The 9,415-nt window shown below is 38.4% G+C and overlaps 1 long non-coding RNA gene across 1 annotated transcript; it reads right to left on the reverse strand.

Annotated features, from left to right (window-relative positions):
* Positions 1 to 6,444: 6,444 nt before the first annotated feature.
* On the reverse strand, positions 6,445 to 9,137 carry LOC147753916 (uncharacterized). Its single transcript, XR_015313138.1, has 3 exons — positions 9,000 to 9,137; positions 7,384 to 7,490; positions 6,445 to 6,548 (listed from the first exon to the last, which is right to left on the reverse strand). It is a non-coding gene; the product is annotated as an uncharacterized LOC147753916 (long non-coding RNA).
* Positions 9,138 to 9,415: the final 278 nt, after the last annotated feature.

The raw sequence follows: 9,415 nt of genomic DNA on the forward strand, positions 1-9,415 counted from the left end.
CAATCGGGTTCACGTTTTAGGTAAAATTAATTTTATCCAGAGGTACAAACGGACACACACATATTGCACGTCGCGTCCACGCACTTAACAAGGTCATATACGAAGTTTCACTTATACGTTTGCGTACGCTGGCTCTGTTCGGGTTAAATATTATTTAGAGCATCGATTTCAAGTTTGTAGTGATCCAGTCAGGTTACCAATGGTCGCAATATTAACAAAATGTTTGTTTACACTTTGGCCTTCTCCGCACAGTTGATACTCGAAGCATCCGATGCGTAACGAGGCATTCAAACGTAAATGTTATACTGGGCAAGCACCCTTAGAAACATAGGGAGCAAGCACTTTGTGGGTTTTTCTTAACGGCTTGATAACGCATTCAAGTATAAACTAGGAGGTAAGTAACATCAGCTCTTGTCTTGATGTAACACTTCTGCGGCGACCGAAACCTTTTTAAACTGATGAAGTTTAAGACATTACTCTCTTACCACTCGATTATCTTCGCACACTTCTTACCACAATTTTAATCTAACGTTGGCGACATTAAAGGTCAAATTGCCGATGCTAGACAACAGGAAAAACCCACTCAGGGAAAATCAGCTTTTAGACTGATACTTCGTCACTCCAGCGTCGCGTACGATGTTATCTTTACGGTTCGGATTTGGGACACTACCGAAGTTTTGCATCAAACCATCACAAGGAAGAAATCCGGTTTATGGCTGGCAGAGTGCACAATAAAAAGGAACAAAGCCCAAATTAGCCATAAGAAAAATGTCATGGAGCTACAGTAACCCTAAGAAGACTAACTACGAACAAAAAAGGAGTACATTTATAATGGAAACGCTTGGTGATATGATCTTTTCATTTCCGACGCGAAAAAAATATCGAGAATGAGATCAGCAAATGCAAAGACCGAATCTGTCTTTCTGGCGCCCTTGTACCTTAGATATATTCTGTCAGTGTTAAATACCTGGTTTCCAATCGAAACACCTCCAACGTTTAAAACCATTTCACCACCGCTGTATGCCGGATCGGTGGGTATTTTGCAATTAGTGCCCTACCTAGCCGACGCTTATTACTCACAGTACGATAATAACCGTTCTTTATATGCTGGTTATATGCTTTCAACATAACAATAAGTGCCTGTTGCGGCTTACTGTCTGTGCCCGAAGCTGTTTTGTCGACGTCTTGGGTGCCCTCGAGACCCTATCTAGTGCCACTGAGACGCATTTTGTTGTACGTGATACTCGTGCTGACGACGCCAAACTGAACCCACGGGTTTTCCTAGTTAAACAGGCAATAAGTATCCGGCCAGTCAACTGGGACAATCGCGATTGGTCTTAAGGCAGCAACGCTGCCTCCTTCGTAGGGCATCTCCAAGAGAAGGTAAGGATTTTACGTCAAATATAAGAAGTGAAGCTGGTGCTACTTTTATTATACTGAAAAGTATCATCGTCACTGCAATATCTTGCTGTGCATGTCTGGCCTCGTAACGAAATGTTATACTAAATTACAAGCATTTGCGTGTGTGGGAATGGGAATTCCTGGCAAAACAGCCAACGGCTTAGAGGATCCGCTTGTGCTTTTGTTATTTTTTTCACGGTGGCATGCAGTCTGAAAAGAACTTGGAATAAATTTTACCCGGAGGTCAGACAGGGGTTTCTTGCGGAATTTATCATCGTACCCTTATTATATATAAGTAAATTGATTTAATAACTCAGTACGAGTAGCAAATTCGATATGGATCAATACAATAGAATAATAAGAGCAATCCTACGCGACTAATACTGGTGAATGCTCAGATCGACCCCGCTCGTTTCCAGAAGAACTAAGGGTTTTCGTCGCTGAATTAGCCTACTTCTAATAGACTCCGCTAATTCACTTGTTGTTCCTCTATTCTATGTAACATATCAAGTTGAACTTAAGAATAAGTCTAGTGGAAGACTTTTTGCAAATATTAATAGCGAACAGTTAAGGGCGGTAGAAGAAGCCAACATATCTCAAGTTGCACGACTCTTGGTTTGGTGCATGCAAACAGAGAATTAGGTAAATGGGTGCTGCATGATTTAAGCGAGCCGATTTAAGCGATTTAAACTATTTGTTTTTGCTTTTTTTCCACGTTATAACAATGATTTGTGGTGAAATATGGGTCTGAAACGATAATCGCAGATGGTTACGTTCGTCGATGAACGCTACTGAAATAGGGACATTAGCCTAGGGCAGGCCACAAAGGATCGTAGCGTCTGTGCGGTAATCTAATGCAGGTAATCTAATCCACTACAGCTTCATGAATTTTGGTTCGTTGGTTAAAGCTGAGATGGATTGTCAGCATTTTATGAGGTGTCTGTCCACCATATTTGACATTGCCCTTATAGATTTTAACTACCGTAATTTAGAAATTGCCTTTTCAACCTTCATGAACTTGTGCAGGCTTCTTCAACAGTGGAGTATAAGTAATCTACCATCCAAATAGTACCAATTCATACTTTAACTGAGAATACGAACTATTTCTGTGAAAAAAAAACAGGTCAAAAAGCTACTGTGTCACATTTTATGCTGAATCATTGAATCATAGACAAAATATATCTATTTATTCAGATATATATAACGTGGGGACAGTTGTCTCTAGTCATTTTCGACCATCGATTCGGCTATCCAAGCCACCACCCCATTGTTGGCTTATCTAGTATAGTTTTCGTATAGCCATTGAGAAGCATATTTAAGACTGCAATTAGCGATAGATCCATGAAGACTATTTGCTGCTGCTAGTGCTTAATTCCAATAATGGGAAACATAATCGTTGCCGGAAACTAGCACCCTTTTTGGCGGGAAACGATAAACGAGTGAATACCATTATCATACTGCACATATATCATGATAATTTTCGGAACAGCTGATTATAATAAAAGCCATTGGTCCCTAGTTAAAGCAAAAAAATACCCAAGAAACACACATATGAATAAAACGTATGTGTTATGTTAAATCCTGGAACTGGAACTTTTCTACTATTTCGCACACGAATTTAGACCTTCCGTCACTTTCAACACCTGCTAACGTTGTGAATATGCTGACACAGTTATGATGCTGAAAATTAGCTGCTTTCTGCCAAGATTTCTGGTCGAGATTTTCGCAATGTGACGTCTGCCACAAGTTGTCTACAAATAACAAGGTTGATGTGAAAGATTCGTTTTGCAAACAAATGCATACGTATATTTAGCAGAACTGTATGGACGGACACTCCTGTGTGTATATCAGTAAAGTTGCTGACTCAACGAATATTGAAAACACAAAAAAAAAAAAATAGAAAATTCGAAATATTTCATCGAATTATTTAGCTTGCTTGTTAGAGATATATTTTTTATTGTTAGATGTTTATTTAAGCTAAGCTTTTATCATCTACGATCTATGGCACGCCGCTGAAGAGGCCCAGCGGTCGAATAACACCGATGTAAGTAGAACAGCCTTTAGATGATACGAGCGGTAATTCCGAAGGCAAAGGTTACTTGCGGAACGCAATCAAATTCATCTGACTACCAAAACAGAAATATCAATACAGATCCTTAGTTGAATATTTCGGTCATCTTCAGAACCCAATTCCTACTTGTACACCCATGACCATACTAGTAAATGTCGTCCAAATATTACTGTATCCCAATTTGAACTGATAGTTTCGGTTGTTTTTCATTAGATAGCATATACCACTGGAAAATATTAAAGGAAAAAATTTTAATATGAATTAGACTAAAGAAAATATGTTCTTTGTCATACTCCCGAGAGCCCTAGCTGGATACAAAATGTTTACATCGTTATTTCGTACCAGGATTTTGAATCACTAACTTAACAACACGTCAGTTAGCTGTCTGTTTGGTGTGTATTTATGGACAGTTTGGGACCATTTCGCGTATTCCAAGGTAAGCTCCATAGGCAGAAAGAACGCTTACAATGCAGCTTAACGCTAGCCGACCAGAATACAGCTACGAGCACTCAGTCAGCGGCTCGAAATCGTCGCATTTTTGGTAAAACATCGCATTCTTTATCAGGTAGAGGGCCATTCTGTCTGAGGAAAGGCCACGTTTCACGCCAATATTATCTATGACATTTTAACCATATAGACGAATCCATCTAATTAAGACTCCCTTTACATGCTAATGGATAGGACGAGGTGCAACAAACCAGAGCTATTTTACATTTTCAACATGCAACTAACAGATATCATAAAAACACAATTTGCCTTTCTATAGTTCTTTTTATGCCGATTAATCACGAAGACCACGCAATATCTCGCGTAGGGCTTTCCTTCCCGTGTAGTAAAAGTATACCAGCTTTGAGATGGTTGTGTCTTCAAGGGGTCTCGTGGTTTGTGCCAGTAAAAACCTTCATTCTCTCCTTATATAGAGCACAAATGTCGTATAGTTGTAATCCAGTTCCAGCTTGTCCATGAACGCTTTAAGCTTCTTTTCTCATGTGCCTGAGCAATTTTTTCGGTGGAACGACGCCCTCTTTGTCGAAGCGCATATACATTTTTTTGCGCCCGTTTATCTATATATAGTAAGCATACTTGACAAGTGTGATTAAACAAAAAAAATTCTATATATCAAGATATATACATATCTTTGAATGATAGATAAAATTACCATCGATATTAAGGAGAATTTTCGGTATAAAAAATATTCATTAACTAAACTCTAAGTTGTCTCGGTTGTGTTCCAGTAGCCAAGTATCCTTTTTTTTTTTTGATAATTAGAATTTGTTTGAGCTTATCAGTCCAGTCAACTGTTACGTCGGAGCATTTCTAGATACGATCGATATCAGCTAAAGGGGGCTCAAAAACCATCATCTTTTAAACACTCATTTCATAAATATCATCAGCTAAAACCTTACAGGAACGAGATATTAGAACTCACAAGGTGATCGCTTTTTCCTTTGATAAAATGAGACATACATATACATATATATATATATATATATATGTACTGTGTATTTAGGTTATTCTTAACTCCGAAAAAAGTTGATTCTTTGGTCTGTGTTCACCATGTCCGATGTACTCCTGGTGCACTGCTGAGAGCAAATACCGAACCTGCACCTCGGTGATGCCCAACACACGAAGCTTGCATATTCTAAAAGACACTAAGCTGCTTATTTAGAACGGCAGACTCATTTGCCAATGAAAATACTTTTGATATTCTGAGTCGTTGAAAATTTTGGCCGAGTCAAAAAGGTCGACGCTTTCACAAATTTCATAACATTCGAAACAAATAACCTGTCCTTTAAACAACTAGCAGAGATCTAACATGAAATTCCAGTTTATACAATAACGGCACATTTAATGTTATAATGGTGCGCATATTATCACGTTACTAGACGGTCACGTTATTTTTTATGTTTTTGACACAGTCACATGGCTACGCGTTGAGTAGATGAAACAAGTTATCTACACAGCGTTCTGTGTTCAACTTTGGCACGAGCTAGATATTTGATAACAACTAGATTCAAGATCGCTTTTTTAGCCAGCTTCCGCTGCGTCCGCCATTATATACGCCTTCGCTAACTTGTAGGGATATGAGGTAAATGAAAAGATTTTTTAATAGGTTATTTTTTTTCATTTGAGTAGTTCAGAAGTCTATTTTGGTGGCTTATTTATCTATATCAAATACAAGAAGCGCAAGTCACCTCATTCGAAGAAAAGGGAGCTGGTACCAAATTCCTCTAAGATCACCTCTTCAACTTATCTCTTAACATATTGAGGAAAGCGTTCGGGAAATATGCATGTTGCTGGTTTAAATAAGCGAACGATGGTTTTCCCGTTCAGCACCATTTAAACCTATACAATTTCGAATAATAGTTTAAAATGTGTTATTATAAAATTACGCCGTGATAAACAACCCAAATTAGCTGCATTAGTGAGAGTCTCGCACCGTACTATTTTGAGAATTCTGTAAGAGTCAAGACGGGATTTAACCTGTGCAAGCGGTCCTTAGACAAACAGCCATTTTTTGGGCCCTTACTTGTGAACCAACCATGCTTTACAAATCATAGAAACTAACTAGCATTCAAAAAGAGATCACGCGCCGGACTAAAGAGACACGCCTAATCCACATCTGCGCTGTCAAACTGTCGTAATTTTTTTGGCCGCAATTTTCAACACATCGACATCCGCGCTGACAGACCCTTTAGCTCGAGGCTCGCAGTTGTGAAGAAAAGCGGTTTCTCAGATGGTCGAAAGATGCCTCCGGCATATATGGCTGAACTCTTCGCACTTCAGTGCGCAATTACGGTACGAAACATAAAAGATAAATTAGAAGATGCTTTAAAAAAGAGTCTAAAATCTAACTTGCATTGAATGTGATTTCGTTTCGTCGCGATACAGTGCCTAGTTTTGGCAGGACTGTAGTGGATATAACTTAAAGTAAACTGATGTCTGTTGAAGTTATTCCTATAGGACCTTTATTGCCGAAACAAGAAGAGATTTGACCGTTCTATCATTTCAGCAAAACGCCCGTCCATCGTTCCGAATGTAATGCGAGCACCCTGTTAACAATTGGCTTCACAAGCTGCAAAAGATTGCTGTTTCAATTCAGACGGCCTCATCTACTTTTTTTAGTACTGTTAATATTTTCAAAAAGTACCTATTTTTCGTAACTTTAATCAGAAGTTGCAAAATAGTAAATTAGCAAGCTGCTCCTTCTATTGTTAAGTTATGCAAAGGAGTTAGATTGAAAAAAGACAGCATTTCCTATATTTCCTAATTTGAAACCAAAGCAATCGTTTTTTTTTTATTTTACCGTTCAAGGGGCAACAGACTTTACACAGTGCCTTATTCACCTTCCAGCTCAAAGGTCACCCTTCAAATTACAAATAATACATTATATCGAATTCAGTATCATAAATTTTAGTCTTGACATCTATTTCGAATGAAAAAAAAGCTATTTTTATTATCTAAACTCGTACGCGCAGCGTTATATGATCTTGTCACCCCCATGGCAATTCCCTTGGGTTGTTAATTGTAAACAGTTGAAAAAGTCAAACGCTTTTCTTGTGATCTCTGTTTATCGTTTATGAGATAATCAAATTTTAAACAAGGAACGATCTCCTTATCTTAAGAAAACTTCTGCAGTGCCCGGCTCGCAAGTATTAAGTTCAATGTGTTTACATATCTTGCCTAACGATAACTAAACAACACCGTAGTATTATCGCATAAGCTTTATCACTTGCTAGCAATCCAAAGGAGCTTACAGCACCCCTATTGCTAAATAAACTGATGCCTAAATTTTACGAGAGTAGAACTTACATCCAGTTACCTAATTTATAATGTATATTGTGGGAAATGTTACCTATCTATAATATATATATATATATATATATATATATAAACTAGAATATGCATACCGTGTACAAAGAGAACGGTTTTTCTGTTTCGGATTGGGTTCGGCGACCGAGGATACCGAAGACGTCCTCTGGTATGGACTCAGAAGTCGCGGACATTACCTCATTGGCTTTGGTTTACGTTACCGAAAAAGGAAAAGGAGAGGGACCCTGATAAAGGCTACATTTCACTTACCTAATTATTGTTTAGTGCGCGGAACCTCAATACTTGGTGTTTGTCACTTGTTCATCGATAATCTACTTGTCTACGAATATATATGTTAACTTCAAACCTCATAAACATGATTAGCAATGCTGCCATTACGACAGGGAACCTCGCGGGCCTATTGAACTGTATCCATTAAAGTATATTTGTTGTCACATAGGTCACTGTGATCATCTGTAATCTGTAAATCACTATAAACTTAAATGATAGGTTAGGTAATTAATAAATTGGGAGCATCTTTTATTCAGTATCAGTTCATGCTCGGGCAATTTATTATAGTCTAGTTGGCTTTTTCTATTTAGACTATTTTGGCTGTTCGTAGAAGTGCTCGTTCGGGATGTGCGGTAACCAGTACGACAATAAAGATGTATTGGTTAAAGAGGTCTAGCGGCATTAATTGACGCAGCAATGGGAGCGGTTTAAGAAAGATGTGTACCATTGTATACAATCTAAAAGGTTATCCAAGATATTTTTGCCCTCTTTGAATGTTTTAATACTATATATAACTACATATAAAGCACGATCATCTCAATTTCTCGATTCTTCACCTGTAACGAGACGCTGAGTCATGTAAAAACAATAAACCTCAGCCAAAAAACATTTCTAGGCAGGGATTTAGCGTTCAATAACAGCCGGTTGAAGTGCAAATTCTTGTATCCTGTCAAGCCCATTCTGACGAAAGACGCCAATTAGACTGGTAAAACTCTTTGTTTAATGTGGTCGTTGAAGAGACGCTTTTGCATTCTGTCGTATCTAGCAGAGAACCAGGTCTTGTTATACCCAATATTTCGATCCATATGGATCCTCACTAACGAGGCGCCCTTATCTTTAGTCTGCTACAAAATAGTATCGTTTACATTAACAGTCATTCAGAAATACCGTCACCTTTTACAATAGGAAAAATGATTTAGTTTCGTATAAAACCCCAGGAAAAAGCGCAAAAAACAAGTTGAGTTTGAATGAAAAATCAGTCGATTCGAGAAACGGAGTCCTTCCTCAGTATGATGGTCGCGCCGTGTTTCTATTTACACGCTTTACGTTTTGCCAGTGTTTCACCAGTCTGGCTCGGCTGTCTGGTGCACTGGCAAAATTTGGATATTCGTTTGCCCTTAGAAGGATTTCCATTTTCAAAACCTGATTTTTTTCTCACTGTAACAAAACGAACTTCTGACAAAAAATTGATTTTGGTCGTCACAAAGTCTTATGCTACATGCACCTTTTTAGAACAGGTTCACAGATCCTAAAACGCAAAAGAACTCGCTTGCATAAACTATACTATCGTACTTTTCGCCCCATAGAGCAGTAGAAAACTAGGCACTATTCAAGCCTCGAAAAAGCCTGGATTTTCTTGTTTTACGCGCTGATATGTCCCGCCCGTGTCTGTCTAAAACGGTATAGTTTTATAGCTACATACCTGCGTAACGGAAAGACCGCAAGAAAAAATGTTATGCAGACTCATTTAAATAGACGATTGAAGCACTTGTAGATCATTGATAAGGCTAAATTTAACGTTTTTGTTCGAACTACTGATGGTTGTCAGCTGAAGCAATGCCCTTCGTTTATGATCGGAGTATAAATGGCTCCAGATTTTATTCTGCATATACATATATATTCTATTGTATTTGGGTCGTTTAACGCCTGCGCAATAACAGAACGACGAACAGTGGTTTGGCAGACTGGAAAAGGTAGGTTTATTGCTTACTTACGAGGCCGCGTGATCATACAGAATACTTGCGGCCACTCTATTGTGCAAAATGTAATCAATAGCTGATCAATAACGTGTCGTCATAATGTGCGTCTATGTTGTTTAGAGTCACCATTGGGCTCACG

Source organism: Varroa jacobsoni, unplaced genomic scaffold (assembly GCF_002532875.2).
Source record: "Varroa jacobsoni isolate VJ856 unplaced genomic scaffold, vjacob_1.0 scaffold_107, whole genome shotgun sequence".
Taxonomy (NCBI): domain Eukaryota; kingdom Metazoa; phylum Arthropoda; class Arachnida; order Mesostigmata; family Varroidae; genus Varroa; species Varroa jacobsoni.